The sequence below is a fragment of the Phyllobates terribilis genome, unplaced genomic scaffold, assembly GCF_046119375.1.
Source record: "Phyllobates terribilis strain yellow unplaced genomic scaffold, ASM4611937v1 Scaffold_3__8_contigs__length_932513732, whole genome shotgun sequence".
NCBI classification, from domain to species: domain Eukaryota; kingdom Metazoa; phylum Chordata; class Amphibia; order Anura; family Dendrobatidae; genus Phyllobates; species Phyllobates terribilis.
This window is the reverse complement of record NW_027362763.1, coordinates 856,302,091-856,316,139: the sequence shown is the minus strand read 5'-3', so window position 1 is coordinate 856,316,139 and position 14,049 is coordinate 856,302,091. Positions and strand designations below refer to the sequence as shown.

At 52.3% G+C, this 14,049-nt stretch overlaps 27 non-coding genes across 27 annotated transcripts; 8 read left to right on the top strand and 19 right to left on the bottom strand.

Annotated features, from left to right (window-relative positions):
* Positions 1 to 262: 262 nt before the first annotated feature.
* LOC141259923 (U5 spliceosomal RNA) lies at positions 263 to 378 on the bottom strand. The gene has a single exon (XR_012318689.1). It is a non-coding gene; the product is annotated as a U5 spliceosomal RNA (small nuclear RNA).
* Positions 379 to 711: 333 nt separating this feature from the next.
* On the bottom strand, positions 712 to 826 carry LOC141260508 (U5 spliceosomal RNA). The gene has a single exon (XR_012319257.1). It is a non-coding gene; the product is annotated as a U5 spliceosomal RNA (small nuclear RNA).
* A 335-nt stretch (positions 827 to 1,161) lies between these two features.
* LOC141260561 (U5 spliceosomal RNA) lies at positions 1,162 to 1,277 on the bottom strand. The gene has a single exon (XR_012319307.1). It is a non-coding gene; the product is annotated as a U5 spliceosomal RNA (small nuclear RNA).
* A 332-nt stretch (positions 1,278 to 1,609) lies between these two features.
* Positions 1,610 to 1,725, bottom strand: LOC141260415 (U5 spliceosomal RNA). The gene has a single exon (XR_012319169.1). It is a non-coding gene; the product is annotated as a U5 spliceosomal RNA (small nuclear RNA).
* Positions 1,726 to 2,002: 277 nt separating this feature from the next.
* LOC141260590 (U5 spliceosomal RNA) lies at positions 2,003 to 2,118 on the top strand. The gene has a single exon (XR_012319333.1). It is a non-coding gene; the product is annotated as a U5 spliceosomal RNA (small nuclear RNA).
* Positions 2,119 to 2,449: 331 nt separating this feature from the next.
* Positions 2,450 to 2,565, top strand: LOC141259970 (U5 spliceosomal RNA). Its single transcript, XR_012318734.1, has one exon. It is a non-coding gene; the product is annotated as a U5 spliceosomal RNA (small nuclear RNA).
* A 332-nt stretch (positions 2,566 to 2,897) lies between these two features.
* On the top strand, positions 2,898 to 3,013 carry LOC141260586 (U5 spliceosomal RNA). The gene has a single exon (XR_012319329.1). It is a non-coding gene; the product is annotated as a U5 spliceosomal RNA (small nuclear RNA).
* A 332-nt stretch (positions 3,014 to 3,345) lies between these two features.
* Positions 3,346 to 3,461, top strand: LOC141260218 (U5 spliceosomal RNA). Its single transcript, XR_012318977.1, has one exon. It is a non-coding gene; the product is annotated as a U5 spliceosomal RNA (small nuclear RNA).
* A 556-nt stretch (positions 3,462 to 4,017) lies between these two features.
* On the bottom strand, positions 4,018 to 4,133 carry LOC141260596 (U5 spliceosomal RNA). Its single transcript, XR_012319338.1, has one exon. It is a non-coding gene; the product is annotated as a U5 spliceosomal RNA (small nuclear RNA).
* A 332-nt stretch (positions 4,134 to 4,465) lies between these two features.
* On the bottom strand, positions 4,466 to 4,581 carry LOC141260609 (U5 spliceosomal RNA). Its single transcript, XR_012319351.1, has one exon. It is a non-coding gene; the product is annotated as a U5 spliceosomal RNA (small nuclear RNA).
* Positions 4,582 to 4,913: 332 nt separating this feature from the next.
* Positions 4,914 to 5,029, bottom strand: LOC141260597 (U5 spliceosomal RNA). Its single transcript, XR_012319339.1, has one exon. It is a non-coding gene; the product is annotated as a U5 spliceosomal RNA (small nuclear RNA).
* Positions 5,030 to 5,361: 332 nt separating this feature from the next.
* Positions 5,362 to 5,477, bottom strand: LOC141260368 (U5 spliceosomal RNA). The gene has a single exon (XR_012319125.1). It is a non-coding gene; the product is annotated as a U5 spliceosomal RNA (small nuclear RNA).
* A 596-nt stretch (positions 5,478 to 6,073) lies between these two features.
* LOC141260527 (U5 spliceosomal RNA) lies at positions 6,074 to 6,189 on the bottom strand. Its single transcript, XR_012319275.1, has one exon. It is a non-coding gene; the product is annotated as a U5 spliceosomal RNA (small nuclear RNA).
* A 331-nt stretch (positions 6,190 to 6,520) lies between these two features.
* On the bottom strand, positions 6,521 to 6,636 carry LOC141259942 (U5 spliceosomal RNA). Its single transcript, XR_012318707.1, has one exon. It is a non-coding gene; the product is annotated as a U5 spliceosomal RNA (small nuclear RNA).
* A 333-nt stretch (positions 6,637 to 6,969) lies between these two features.
* LOC141260589 (U5 spliceosomal RNA) lies at positions 6,970 to 7,085 on the bottom strand. The gene has a single exon (XR_012319332.1). It is a non-coding gene; the product is annotated as a U5 spliceosomal RNA (small nuclear RNA).
* A 332-nt stretch (positions 7,086 to 7,417) lies between these two features.
* On the bottom strand, positions 7,418 to 7,533 carry LOC141260367 (U5 spliceosomal RNA). The gene has a single exon (XR_012319124.1). It is a non-coding gene; the product is annotated as a U5 spliceosomal RNA (small nuclear RNA).
* Positions 7,534 to 8,129: 596 nt separating this feature from the next.
* LOC141260526 (U5 spliceosomal RNA) lies at positions 8,130 to 8,245 on the bottom strand. Its single transcript, XR_012319274.1, has one exon. It is a non-coding gene; the product is annotated as a U5 spliceosomal RNA (small nuclear RNA).
* A 331-nt stretch (positions 8,246 to 8,576) lies between these two features.
* LOC141259941 (U5 spliceosomal RNA) lies at positions 8,577 to 8,692 on the bottom strand. Its single transcript, XR_012318706.1, has one exon. It is a non-coding gene; the product is annotated as a U5 spliceosomal RNA (small nuclear RNA).
* A 333-nt stretch (positions 8,693 to 9,025) lies between these two features.
* On the bottom strand, positions 9,026 to 9,141 carry LOC141260588 (U5 spliceosomal RNA). Its single transcript, XR_012319331.1, has one exon. It is a non-coding gene; the product is annotated as a U5 spliceosomal RNA (small nuclear RNA).
* Positions 9,142 to 9,472: 331 nt separating this feature from the next.
* Positions 9,473 to 9,588, bottom strand: LOC141260577 (U5 spliceosomal RNA). Its single transcript, XR_012319321.1, has one exon. It is a non-coding gene; the product is annotated as a U5 spliceosomal RNA (small nuclear RNA).
* Positions 9,589 to 9,921: 333 nt separating this feature from the next.
* LOC141260594 (U5 spliceosomal RNA) lies at positions 9,922 to 10,037 on the bottom strand. Its single transcript, XR_012319336.1, has one exon. It is a non-coding gene; the product is annotated as a U5 spliceosomal RNA (small nuclear RNA).
* Positions 10,038 to 10,368: 331 nt separating this feature from the next.
* LOC141260615 (U5 spliceosomal RNA) lies at positions 10,369 to 10,484 on the bottom strand. The gene has a single exon (XR_012319356.1). It is a non-coding gene; the product is annotated as a U5 spliceosomal RNA (small nuclear RNA).
* Positions 10,485 to 10,818: 334 nt separating this feature from the next.
* On the bottom strand, positions 10,819 to 10,934 carry LOC141260515 (U5 spliceosomal RNA). Its single transcript, XR_012319264.1, has one exon. It is a non-coding gene; the product is annotated as a U5 spliceosomal RNA (small nuclear RNA).
* A 432-nt stretch (positions 10,935 to 11,366) lies between these two features.
* On the top strand, positions 11,367 to 11,482 carry LOC141260616 (U5 spliceosomal RNA). Its single transcript, XR_012319357.1, has one exon. It is a non-coding gene; the product is annotated as a U5 spliceosomal RNA (small nuclear RNA).
* A 332-nt stretch (positions 11,483 to 11,814) lies between these two features.
* On the top strand, positions 11,815 to 11,930 carry LOC141260604 (U5 spliceosomal RNA). Its single transcript, XR_012319346.1, has one exon. It is a non-coding gene; the product is annotated as a U5 spliceosomal RNA (small nuclear RNA).
* Positions 11,931 to 12,262: 332 nt separating this feature from the next.
* LOC141260619 (U5 spliceosomal RNA) lies at positions 12,263 to 12,378 on the top strand. The gene has a single exon (XR_012319360.1). It is a non-coding gene; the product is annotated as a U5 spliceosomal RNA (small nuclear RNA).
* Positions 12,379 to 12,710: 332 nt separating this feature from the next.
* Positions 12,711 to 12,826, top strand: LOC141260618 (U5 spliceosomal RNA). Its single transcript, XR_012319359.1, has one exon. It is a non-coding gene; the product is annotated as a U5 spliceosomal RNA (small nuclear RNA).
* The last annotated feature ends 1,223 nt before the right edge of the window (positions 12,827 to 14,049 follow it).

Here is a 14,049-nt window from a genome sequence, read left to right as displayed (position 1 = left end):
GAAGAGGGTGCGGCCTTTGGTGATGGAAAAACAAAAAGAGCAACACACAGCCAGCCGGGCGACAGCCCATCATCTTCCATAGGCTGCTCCATGTTCTGGTCCATCCTGCTGCCAGAGCGTCACTTACTCTTCCAGCTCCACAGAAGGGGACCGTCCATGGCCACAATATTCAAATGAGGGCCACCTCCCAACCAACCACAGGAGTCAGTCTCCCACTGAAAACCCACCCCCCACTCATTCTGTTGTTCAACCAAATGAAGGAAGCCCCAGCAAGCTGGAGCATGCAAAAATTGCCACAAAACTCAGTTTTGCTCCTCTCCACGGAAATCTTTAGTAAAAGGCTAAAGATTTTTACGTACTGAAGAGAAGCCAGAGTATACTGGGCAAGGGCCTCCTCCCGACCTACCGCTATGGCCGCAGCCCTCCCTTGGCCCAGGGAGACCACCTAGAAGAGGGTGCGGCCTTTGGTGATGGAAAAACAAAAAAGCCAACACACAGCCAGCCGGGCGACAGCCCATCATCTTCCATAGGCTGCTCCATGTTCTGGTCCATCTTGCTGCCAGAGCGTCACTTACACTTCCAGCTCCCTGGAAGTTGGCCATCCATGGCCACAATATTCAAATGAGGGCCACCTTCCAACCAATCACAGGATTCAGTCTCCCACTGAAAGCCCACCCCCCCACTCATTCTGTTGTTCAACCAAATGAAGGAAGCCCCAGCAAGCTGGAGCATGCAAAAATTGCCACAAACTCAGCTTTGCTCCCCTCCACGGAAAACTTTAGTAAAAGGCGAAAGATTTTTACATTCTGAAGAGAAGCCAGAGTATACTGGGCAAGGGCCTCCTCCCGACCTACCGCCATGGCCGCAGCCCTCCCTTGGCCCAGGGAGACCACCTAGAAGAGGGTGCGGCCTTTGGTGATGGAAAAACAAAAAGGGCAACACACAGCCAGCCGGGCGACAGCCCATCATCTTCCATAGGCTGCTCCATGTTCTGGTCCATCCTGCTGCCAGAGCGTCATTTACACTTCCAGCTCCCCGGAAGGGGGCTGTCCATGGCCACAATATTCAAATGAGGGCCACCTCCCAAACAACAACAGGAGTAGTCAGTCTCCCACTGAAAGCCCACCCCCCACTCATTCTGTTGTTCAACCAAATGAAGGAAGCCCCAGCAAGCTGGAGCATGCAAAAATTGACACAAAACTCAGATTTGCTCCTTTCCACTTAAATCTTTAGTAAAAGGCGAAAGATTTTTACGCTCTGAAGAGAAGCCAGAGCATACTGGGCAAGGGCCTCCTCCCGACCAACCGCCATGGCCGCAGCCCTCCCTTGGCCCAGGGAGACCAACTAGACGAGGGTGCGGCCTTTGGTGATAGAAAAACTAAAAGGGCAACACACAGCCAGCCGGGCGACAGCCCATCATCTTCCATAGGCTGCTCCATGTTCTGGTCCATCCTGCTGCCAGAGCGTCACTTACACTTCCAGCTCCCCGGAAGGGGACCATCCATGGCCACAATATTCAAATGAGGGCCACCTCCCAACCAACCACAGGAGTCAGTCTCCCACTGAAAGCCCACCCCCCACTCATTCTGTTGTTCAACCAAATGAAGGAAGCCCCAGCAAGCTGGAGCATGCAAAAATTGCCACAAAACTCAGTTTTGCTCCTCTCCACGGAAATCTTTAGTAAAAGGCAAAAAATTTTTACATTCTGAAGAAAAGCCAAAGTATACTGGGCAAGGGCCTCCTCCCGACATACCGCCATTTGAATATTGTGGCCATGGATGGCCCCTTTCCGGGGAGCGGGAAGTGTAAGTGACGCTCTGGTAGCAGGATGGACCAGAACATTTAGCAGCCTATGGAAGATGATGGGCTGTCGCCCGGCTGGCTGTGTGTTGACCTTTTTGTTTTCCCATCACCAAAGGCCGCACCCTCTTCTAGGTGGTCTCCCTGGGCCAAGGGAGGGCTGCGGCCATGGCGGTAGGTCGGGAGGAGGCCCTTGCCCAGTATAATCTGGCTTCTCTTCAGAACGTAAAAATGTTTTGCCTTTTACTTAAGATTTCCGTGGAGAGGAGCAAAACTGAGTTTTGTGGCAATTTTTGCATGCTCCAGCTTGCTGGGGCTTCTTTCATTTGGTTGAACAACAGATTGAGTGGGGGTGGGCTTTCAGTGGGAGACTGACTCCTGTGGTTGGTTGGGAGGAGGCCCTCATTTGAATATTGTGGCCATGGATGGCCCCCTTCCGGGGAGCGGGAAGTGTAAGTGACCCTCTGGCAGCAGGATGGACCAGAACATGGAGCAGCCTATGGAAGATGATGGGCTGTCGTCCGGCTGGTAGTGTGTTGCCCTTTTTGTTTTTCCATCACCAAAGGCCGCACCCTCTTCTAGGTGGTCTCCCTGGGCCAAGGGAGGGCTGCGGCCATGGCGGTAGGTCGGGAGGAGGCCCTTGCTCAGTATACTCTGGCTTCTCTTCAGAATGTAAAAATCTTTCGCCTTTTACTAAAGATTTCTGTGGAGAGGAGCAAAACTGAGTATTATGGCAATTTTTGCATGCTCCAGCTTGCTGGAGCTTCCTTCATTTGGTTGAACAACAGAATGAGTGGGGGGTGGGCTTTCAGTGGGAAATAGACTCCTATGGTTGGTTGGGAGCTGGCCTTCATTTGAATATTGTGGTCATGGACGGCCGCTTTCCGGGGAGCGGGAAGTGTAAGTGACGGTCTGGCAGCAGGATGGATCAGAACATGGAGCAGCCTATAGAAGATGATGGGCTGTCGCCCGGCTGACTGTGTGTTGCCCTTTTTGTTTTTCCATCACCAAAGGCCGCACCCTCTTCTAGGTGGTCTCCCTGGGCCAAGGGAGGGCTGCGGCCATGGCGGTAGGTCGGGAGGAGGCCCTTGCCCAGTATTCTCTGGCTTCTCTTCAGAACGTAAAAATTTTTCGTCTTTTACTAAAGATTTCCGTTGAGAGGAGCAAAACTGAGTATTGTGGCAATTTTTGCATGCTCCAGCTTGCTGGGTCTTCCTTCATTTGGTTGAACAACAGATTGAGTGGGGGGTGGGCTTTCAGTGGGAGACTGACTCCTGTGGTTGGTTGGGAGGTGGCCCTCATTTGAATATTGTGGCCATGGATGGCCCCTTTCCGGGGAGCGGGAAGTGTAAGTGACGCTCTGGTAGCAGGATGGACCAGAACATTTAGCAGCCTATGGAAGATGATGGGCTGTCGCCCGGCTGGCTGTGTGTTGACCTTTTTGTTTTCCCATCACCAAAGGCCGCACCCTCTTCTAGGTGGTCTCCCTGGGCCAAGGGAGGGCTGCGGCCATGGCGGTAGGTCGGGAGGAGGCCCTTGCCCAGTATACTCTGGCTTCTCTTCAGAACGTAAAAATCTTTCGCCTTTTACTAAAGATTTCCGTGGAGAGGAGCAAAACTGAGTTTTGTGGCAATGTTTGCATGTTCCAGCTTGCTGGGGCTTCCTTCATTTGGTTGAACAACAGAATGAGTGGGGGGTGGGCTCCTGTGGTTGGTTGAGAGGTGGCCCTCATTTGGATAGTGTGGCCATGGATGGCCGCTTTCTGGGGAGCGGGAAGTGTAAGTGACGCTCTGGCAGCAGGATGGACCAGAACATGGAGCAGCCTATGGAAGATGATGGGCTGTCGACCGGCTGGCTGTGTGTTGCCAATTTTGTTTTTCCATCACCAAAGGCTGCACCCTCTTCTAGGTGGTCTCCCTGTGCCAAGGGAGGGCCCATCATCTTCCATAGGCTGCTCCATGTTCTGGTCCATCCTGCTGCCAGAGCGTCACTTACACTTCCCGCTCCCCGGAAGGTGACCGTCCATGGCCACAATATTCAAATGAGGGCCACCTCCCAACCAACCACAGGAGTCAGTCTCCCACTGAAAGCCCACCTCCCACTCATTCTGTTGTTCAACCAAATGAAGGAAGCCCCAGCAAGATGGAGCATACAAAAATTGCCACAAAACTCAGTTTTGCTCCCCCCACTCAATCTGTTGTTCAACCAAATGAAAAAAGCCCCAGCAAGCTGGAGCATGCAAAAATTGACACAAAACTCAGTTTTGCTTCTCTCCACAGAAACCTTTAGTAAAAGGAGAAAAATGTTTACGTTCTGAAAAGAAGCCAGAGTATACTGGGCAAGGGCCTCCTCCCGACCTACCGCCATGGCCACAGCCCTCCCTTGGCCCAGGGAGACCACCTAGAAGAGGGTGCGGCCTTTGGTGATGGGAAAACAAAAAGGGCAACACACAGCCAGCCGGGCGACAGCCCATCATCTTCCATAGGCTGCTCCATGTTCTGGTCCATCCTGCTGCCAGAGTGTCACTTACACATCCAGCTCCCCGGAAGGGGGCTGTCCATGTCCACAATATTCAAATGAGGGCCACCTCCCAACCAACCACAGGAGTCAGTCTCCCACTGAAAGCCCACCCCCCACTCATTCTGTTGTTCAACCAAATGAAGAAAGCCCCAACAAGCTGGAGCATGCAAAAATTGCCACAAAATTCAGTTTTGTTCCTCTCCATGGAAATCTTTAGTAAAAAGCGAAAAAATTTTACGTTCTGAAGAGAAGCCAGAGTATACTGGGCAAGGGCCTCCTCCCGACCTACCGCCATGGCCACAGCCCTCTCTTTAGCCAGGGAGACCACCTAGAAGAGGGTGCGGCCTTTGGTGATGGAAAAACAAAAAGGGGAACACACAGCCAGCCGGGCGACAGCCCATCATCTTCCATAGGCTGCTCCATGTTCTGGTCCATCCTGCTGCCAGAGCGTCACTTACACTTCCCACTCCCCGGAAAGGGGCCGTCCATGGCCACAATATTTAAATGAGGGCCACCTCCCAACCAACCTCAGGAGTCAGTCTCCCACTGAAAGCCCACCCCCCACTTATTCTGTTGTTCAACCAAATGAAGGAAGCCCCAGCAAGCTGGAGCATGCAAAAATTGACACAAAACTCAGTTTTGCTTCTCTCCACAGAAACCTTTAGTATAAGGAGAAAAATTTTTACGTTCTGAAAAGAAGCCAGAGTATACTGGGAAAGGGCCTCCTCCCGACCTACCGCCATGGCCACAGCCCTCCCTTGGCCCAGGGAGACCACCTAGAAGAGGGTGCGGCCTTTGGTGATGGGAAAACAAAAAGGGCAACACACAGCCAGCCGGGCGACAGCCCATCATCTTCCATAGGCTGCTCCATGTTCTGGTCCATCCTGCTGCCAGAGCGTCACTTACACATCCAGCTCCCCGGAAGGGGGCCGTCCATGGCCACAATATTCAAATGAGGGCCACCTCCCAACCAACCACAGTAGTCAGTCTCCCACTGAAAGCCCACCCCCCACTCATTCTGTTGTTCAACCAAATGTAGGAAGACCCAGCAAGCTGGAGCATACAAAAATTGCCACAAAACTCAGTATCGCTCCTCTCCACGGAAATCTTTAGTAAAAGGCGAAAGATTTTTACGCTCTGAAGAGAAGCTAGAGTATACTGGGCAAGGGCCTCCTCCCGACCTACCACCATGGCCGCAGCCCTCCCTTGGCCCATTGAGACCATCTAGAAGAGAGTGCAGCCTTTGGTGATGGAAAAACAAAAAGGGCAACACACAGCCAGCCGGGCGACAACCCATCATCTTCCATATGCTGCTCCATGTTCTGGTCCATCCTGCTGCCAGGGCATCACTTACACTTCCTGCTCCCTGGAAGAGACCGTCCATGGCCACAATATTCAAATGAGGGCCACCTCCCAACCAACCACAGCAGTTAGTCTCCCACTGACCTACCGACATGGCCGCAGCCCTCCCTTGGCCCAGGGAGACCACCTATAAGAGGGTGCGGCCTTTGGTGATGGAAAAACAAAAAGGGCAACACACAGCCAGCCGGGCGACAGCCCATCATCTTCCATAGGCTGCTCCATGTCCTGGTCTATCCTGCTGCCAGAGCGTCACTTATATTTCCCGCACCCCGGAAGGGGGCGTCCATGGCCACAATATTCAAATGAGGGCCACCTCCCAACCAAGCACAAGAGTCAGTCTCCCACTGAAAGCCCACCCCCCACTCATTCTGTTGTTCAACCAAATGAAGGAAGCCCCAGAAAGCTGGCGCATGCTAAAATTGCCACAAAACTCAGTTTTGCTCCTCTCCACGGAAATCTTTAGTAAAAAGCGAAAAATTTTTACGTTCTGAAGAGAAGCCAGAGTATACTGGGCAAGGGCCTCCTCCCGACCTACCGCCATAGCCGCAGCCCTCCCTTGGCCCAGGGAGACCACCTAGAAGAGGGTGCTGCCTTTGGTGATGGAAAAACAAAAAGGGCAACACACAGCCAGCCGGGCGACAGCTCATCATCTTCCATAGGCTGCTCCATGTTCTGGTCTATCCTGCTGCCAGAGCCGCACTTACACTTCCTGCTCCCTGGAAGAGACCGTCCATGGCCACAATATTCAAATGAGGGCCACCTCCCAACCAATCACAGAAGTCAGTCTCCCACTGAAAGCCCACCCCCCACTCATTCTGTTGTTCAACCAAATGAAGGAAGCCCCAGCAAGCTGGAGCATGCAAAAATTGCCAATAAACTCAGTTTTGCTCCTCTCCACGGAAATCTTTAGTAAAAGGCGAAAAATTTTTACATTCTGAAGAGAAGCCAGAGTATACTGGGCAAGGGCCTCCTCCCGACCTACTGCCATGGCCGCAGCCCTCCCTTGGCCCAGGGAGACCACCTAGAAGAGGGTGTGGCCTTTGGTGATGGAAAAACAAAAAGGGCAACACACAGCCAGCCGGGCGACAGCCCATCATCTACCATAGGCTGCTACATGTTCTGGTCCATCCTGCTCTCAGAGCGTCACTTACACTTCCCGCTCCCCGGAAGGGGGCCATCCATTGCCACAATATTCAAATGAGGGCCACCTCCCAACCATCCACAGGAGTCAGTCTCCCACTGAAAGCCCACCCCCCCACTCATTCTGTTGTTCAACCAAATGAAGGAAGCCCCAGCAAACTGGAGCATGCAAAAATTGCCACAGAACTCAGTTTTGCTCTTCTCCACAGAAATCTTTAGAAAAAGGCAAAAGATTTTAACATTCTGAAGAGAAGCCAGAGTATACTGGGCAAGGGCCTCCTCCCGACCTACCGCCATGGCCGCAGCCCTCCCTGGGCGCAGGGAGACCACCTAGAAGAGGGTGCGGCCTTTTGTGATGGAAAAACAAAAAGGGCAACACACAGCCAGCCGGGCGACAGCCCATCATCTTCCATAGGCTGCTCCATGTTCTGGTCCATCCTGCTGCCAGAGCGTCACTTACACTTCCCGCTCCCCGGAAGGGGGCCGTCCATGGCCACAATATTCAAATGAGGGCCACCTCCCAACCAACCACAGGAGTCAGTCTCCCACTGAAAGCCCACCCCCCACTCATTCTGTTGTTCAACCAAATGTAGGAAGACCCAGCAAGCTGGAGCATACAAAAATTGCCACAAAACTCAGTATCGCTCCTCTCCACGGAAATCTTTAGTAAAAGGCGAAAGATTTTTACGCTCTGAAGAGAAGCTAGAGTATACTGGGCAAGGGCCTCCTCCCGACCTACCACCATGGCCGCAGCCCTCCCTTGGCCCATTGAGACCATCTAGAAGAGAGTGCAGCCTTTGGTGATGGAAAAACAAAAAGGGCAACACACAGCCAGCCGGGCGACAACCCATCATCTTCCATATGCTGCTCCATGTTCTGGTCCATCCTGCTGCCAGGGCATCACTTACACTTCCTGCTCCCTGGAAGAGACCGTCCATGGCCACAATATTCAAATGAGGGCCACCTCCCAACCAACCACAGCAGTTAGTCTCCCACTGACCTACCGACATGGCCGCAGCCCTCCCTTGGCCCAGGGAGACCACCTATAAGAGGGTGCGGCCTTTGGTGATGGAAAAACAAAAAGGGCAACACACAGCCAGCCGGGCGACAGCCCATCATCTTCCATAGGCTGCTCCATGTCCTGGTCTATCCTGCTGCCAGAGCGTCACTTATATTTCCCGCACCCCGGAAGGGGGCGTCCATGGCCACAATATTCAAATGAGGGCCACCTCCCAACCAAGCACAAGAGTCAGTCTCCCACTGAAAGCCCACCCCCCACTCATTCTGTTGTTCAACCAAATGAAGGAAGCCCCAGAAAGCTGGCGCATGCTAAAATTGCCACAAAACTCAGTTTTGCTCCTCTCCACGGAAATCTTTAGTAAAAAGCGAAAAATTTTTACGTTCTGAAGAGAAGCCAGAGTATACTGGGCAAGGGCCTCCTCCCGACCTACCGCCATAGCCGCAGCCCTCCCTTGGCCCAGGGAGACCACCTAGAAGAGGGTGCTGCCTTTGGTGATGGAAAAACAAAAAGGGCAACACACAGCCAGCCGGGCGACAGCTCATCATCTTCCATAGGCTGCTCCATGTTCTGGTCTATCCTGCTGCCAGAGCCGCACTTACACTTCCTGCTCCCTGGAAGAGACCGTCCATGGCCACAATATTCAAATGAGGGCCACCTCCCAACCAATCACAGAAGTCAGTCTCCCACTGAAAGCCCACCCCCCACTCATTCTGTTGTTCAACCAAATGAAGGAAGCCCCAGCAAGCTGGAGCATGCAAAAATTGCCAATAAACTCAGTTTTGCTCCTCTCCACGGAAATCTTTAGTAAAAGGCGAAAAATTTTTACATTCTGAAGAGAAGCCAGAGTATACTGGGCAAGGGCCTCCTCCCGACCTACTGCCATGGCCGCAGCCCTCCCTTGGCCCAGGGAGACCACCTAGAAGAGGGTGTGGCCTTTGGTGATGGAAAAACAAAAAGGGCAACACACAGCCAGCCGGGCGACAGCCCATCATCTACCATAGGCTGCTACATGTTCTGGTCCATCCTGCTCTCAGAGCGTCACTTACACTTCCCGCTCCCCGGAAGGGGGCCATCCATTGCCACAATATTCAAATGAGGGCCACCTCCCAACCATCCACAGGAGTCAGTCTCCCACTGAAAGCCCACCCCCCCACTCATTCTGTTGTTCAACCAAATGAAGGAAGCCCCAGCAAACTGGAGCATGCAAAAATTGCCACAGAACTCAGTTTTGCTCTTCTCCACAGAAATCTTTAGAAAAAGGCAAAAGATTTTAACATTCTGAAGAGAAGCCAGAGTATACTGGGCAAGGGCCTCCTCCCGACCTACCGCCATGGCCGCAGCCCTCCCTGGGCGCAGGGAGACCACCTAGAAGAGGGTGCGGCCTTTTGTGATGGAAAAACAAAAAGGGCAACACACAGCCAGCCGGGCGACAGCCCATCATCTTCCATAGGCTGCTCCATGTTCTGGTCCATCCTGCTGCCAGAGCGTCACTTACACTTCCCGCTCCCCGGAAGGGGGCCGTCCATGGCCACAATATTCAAATGAGGGCCACCTCCCAACCAACCACAGGAGTCAGTCTCCACTGAAAGCCCAACCCCCACTCATTCTGTTGTTCAACCAAATGAAGGAAGCCCCAACAAGCTGGAGCATGCAAAAATTACAACAAAACTCAGTTTTGCTACTCTCCACGGAAATTTTCAGTAAAAGGCGAAAGACTTTTACTTACTGAAAAGAAGCCAGAGTATACTGGGCAAGGGCCTCCTCCCGACCTACCGCCATGGCCGCAGCCCTCCCTTGGCCCAGGGAGACCACCAAGAAGAGGGTGCAGCCTTTGATGATGGAAAAACAAAAAGGGCAACACACAGCCAGCCGGGCGACAGCCCATCATCTTCCATAAGCTGCTCAATGTTCTGGTCCATCCTGCTGCCAGAGCGTCACTTACACTTCCCGCTCCCCGGAAGGAGGCCGTCCATGGCCACAATAATCAAATGAGGGCCACCTCCCAACCAACCACAGGAGTCAGTCTCCCACTGAAACCCCACCACCCACTCATTCTGTTTGTTCAACCAAATTAATGAAGCCCCAGCAAGCTGGAGCATGCAAAAATTGCCACAAAACTCAGATTTGCTCCTCTCCACAGAAATCTTTAGTAAAAGGCGAAAGAGTTTTAAGCTGTGAAGTGAAGCCAAAGTATACTGGGCAAGGGACTCCTCCCAACCTACCGCCATGGCCGCAGCCCTCCCTTGGCCACGGAGACAACCTAGAAGAGGGTGCGGCTTTTGGTGGTGGAAAAACAAAAAGGGCAACACACAGCCAGCCGGGCGACAGCCCATCATCTTCCTCAGGCTGCTCCGTGTTTGGGTTTATCCTGCTGCCAGAGCGTCACTCACACGTTCCGCACCCCAGAAGGGGGCCGTCAAGAGCCACAATATCCAAGGGAGGGCCACCTCCCAACCAACCACAGGAATCAGTCTTCCATTGACAACCCACCCCCCACTCATTCTGTTGTTCAACCAAATTAAGAAAGCCCCAGCAAGCTGGAGCATGCAAAAATTGCCACTAAAATCAGTTTTGCTCCTCTACACGGAAATCTTGAGTAAAAGGAGAAAGATTTTTATGTTCTGAAAAGAAGGCAGAGTACAGTGGGCAAGGGCCTCCTCCCAACCTACCGCCATGGCCGCACCCCTCCCTTGGCCACGGAGACAACCTAGAAGAGGGTGCGGCTTTTGGTGGTGGAAAAACAAAAAGGGCAACACACAGCCAGCCGGGCGACAGCCCATCATCTTCCATAGGCTGCTCCATGTTCTGGTCCATCCTGCTGCCAGAGCGTCACTTACACTTCCGGCTCCCCGGAAGGGGGCCGTCCATGGCCACAATTTCAAATGAGTGCCACCACCCAACCAACCAACCACAGGAGTCAGTCTCCCAATGAAAGTCCACCCCCCACTCATTGTGTTGTTCAACCAAATGAAGGAAGCCCCAGCAAGCTGGAGCATGCAAAAATTGCCACAAAGCTCAGCTTTGCTCCTCTCCACGGAAATCTTTAGTAAAAGGCAAAAGATTTTTACATTCTGAAGAAAAGCCAAAGTATACTTGATGATGGCCTCCTCCCGACATACCGCCATGGCCGCATCCCTCCCTTGGCCCAGGGAGACAACCTAGAAGAGGTTGCGGCCTTTGGTGATGGAAAAACAAAAAGGGCAACACACAGCTAGCCGGGCGACAGCCCATAATCTTCCATAGGCTGCTCCATGTTCTGGTCCATTCTGCTGCCAGAGAGTCATTTACACTTCCCGTTCCCCAGAAGGTGGCCGTGCACGGGAAGTGTAAGTGACCTTCTGGCAGCAGGATGGACCAGAACATGGAGCAGCCTATGGAAGATGATGGGCTGTCGCCCGGCTGGCTGTGTGTTGCCCTTTTTATTTTTATATCACCAAAGGCCGCACCCTCTTCTAGGTGGTCTCCCTGGGCCAAGGGAGCGCTGCGGCCATGGCAGTAGGTCGGGAGGAGGCCCTTTCCCAGTATACTCTGGCTTCTCTTCAGAATGTAAACATTTTTCGCATTTCACTAAAGATTTCCATGGAGAGGAGCAAAACTGAGTTTTGTGGCAATTTTGGCATGCTCCAGCTTGCTGGGCCTTCCTTCATTTGGTTGAACAACAGAAAGAGTGGGGGGTGGGCTTTCAGTGAGAGACTGACTCCTGTGGTTGGTTGGGAGGTGGCTCTCATTTGAATATTGTGGCTATGGACGGCCCCCTTCCGGGGTGGTAGATGTGTGAGTGACGCTCTGGCAGCAGTATGGACCAGAACACGGAGCAGCCTGCGGAAGATGATGGGCTGTCGCCCGGATCGCTCTGTGTTGCCCTTTTTGTTTTTCCATCACCAAAGGCCGCACCCTCTTCTATGTGGTCTCCCTTGGAAAAGGGAGGACTGCGGCCATGGCGGTAGGTCGGGAGAAGGCACTTTCCCTGTATATTCTGTCTTCTTTTCAGAACGTAAAAATCTTTCTCCTTTTACTAAAGTTTTCCGTGGAGAGGAGCAAAACTGATTTTAGTGGCAATTTTTGCATGCTCCAGCTAGCTGGGGCTTCCTTCATTTGGTTGAACAACAGAATGAGTGGGGGGTGGGCTTTTAGTGGGAGACTGATTCCTTTGGTTGGTTGGGGGGTGGCCTTCATTTGAATATTGTGGCCATGGATGGCCTTCTTCCTGGGTGCGGCGCATGTGAGTGACGCTCTGGCAGCAGGATGGACCAGAACACGGAGCAGCCTGCGGAAGATGATGGGCTGTCGCCCAGCTGGCTCTGTGTTATCCTTTTTGTTTTTCCATCATCAAAGGCGGCACCCTCTTCTAGGTGGTCTCCCTGCCCCAAGGGAGGGCTGCGTCCATGGCCGTAGGTTGGGACGAGCCCCTTGTCCAGTATATTCTGGTTTTTCTTCAGAATGTCAAAATCTTTCGCCATTTTTTAATGATTGTCTTGGAGAGGAGTAAAACTGAGTTATGTGGCAATTTTTCCATGCTCCAGCGTGCTGGAGCTTCTTTTATTTGGTTGAACAACAGAATGAGTGGGAGGTGGGCTTTCAGTGGGAGACCGACTCTTGTGGTTGTTTGGGAGGTGCCCCTCATTAGTATATTGTGGCCATGGACGTCCCCCTTCTGGTCAGCGGGATGTTTGAGTGACGCTCTGGCAGCAGGATGGACCAGAACACGTTGCAGCCTGCGCAAGATGATGGTCTGTCACCCGGCTGACTGTGTGTTGCCCTTTTTATTTTTCCATCACCAAAGTCTGAACCTTCTTCTAGGTGGTCTCCCTGGGCCAAGGCAGGGCTACGGCCATGGCAGTAGGTCGTGAGGAGGCCCTTGCCGAGTATATGGTGGATTCTTTCCAGAATGTAAAAATTTTTTTGCCTTTTACTAAAGATTTCCGTGGAGAGGTGCAAAACTGAGTTTTGTGGCAATTTTTGCATGCTCTGGCCTGCGGGGCTTCCTTCATTTGGTTGAACAACAGAATGAGTGGGTGGTGGGCTTTCAGTGGGAGACTGGCTCCTGTGGTTGGTTGGGAGGTGGCCCTCATTTAAATATTGTGGCCATGGATGGCCCCCTTCCGGGGAACGGGAAGTGTGAGTGACACTCTGGCAGCAGGATGGACCAGAACAGGGAGCAGCCTGCGGAAGATGATGGGCTGTTGCCTGGCTGGCTGTGTGTTGCCCTCTTTGCTTTTCCATCGCCAAATCCCAAATCCACTTTTATGTGGTCTCCCTGGGTCATGGGAGGGCTGCGGCCATGGCGGTAGGTCGGGAGAAGCCCAATTCCTGTTTATTCTGTTTTTATTTTTTTCTTTATAATGAAAAATTAGTGATGAGTGAGCCTACTTGTAAGTACTCGGTGCTTGAGATGCTTGGGTGGATTCTCTGGTCATCTCCCTGTGTGTTTGGTGGTCTTTACAGATCCAATAAACATGCAGGGATTGCTTGTCAGTCACTTTAATGCAGCAGCCATGTTGGTTGTGGCATTACAGTGATTAGCTGGCTGCTTGGTGTCATCAGGTCTATATCAGACCTAGCACTGCCGTGCTTGTTAGTTTCCTCTGCAATCAGACAGTGAAGGGAGAAGTGCTGCTGAGCTAGAGAGAGATTTGCTTTTTTATTAGGTAGTGTAGTTAGAACAGAAATATATTACACATATCCACCTCAACAAACAGTCCTTCTGAGGACTAATCTATCTGCAGAGATATCAGGCAGGCAGTGTATATAGCAGACTGCAGTGCATATAGCAAAAGAGTCTTCATTCCAGTTCTGTCTGCTGCTGCTGTTAGATATTTCTAGAAATAGGCCCAGGTCTCAGGGGCCAGAAATATTTTTTTGGGGATCTTAATCCTCTTTATTTGCTTAAAAAGCAAGCCAGAGAACACAGTTTTTCTGCGCCATTTGCTTGTTGGCAGTGCAGAATACAGACAGGTCCTTTCTATAGTACAGTGCTAAAAATCCAGCTATTTAACCCCTTAATGGCCCAGGGCATATTAGTATGCCCCAGTAGATCACCCCCGGTTCAGCGGGGTCTCCGTCGGTGAGCCCGCACTGAACCGGGCACATGTCAGCTGATTCTTACAGCTGACATGTGCCCGCAACAGCCGCAGGTGGAATAGCGATCCACCCACGGCTGTTAACATGTTAAATGCCGCTGTCTATCTCTAACAGTGGCATTTAAC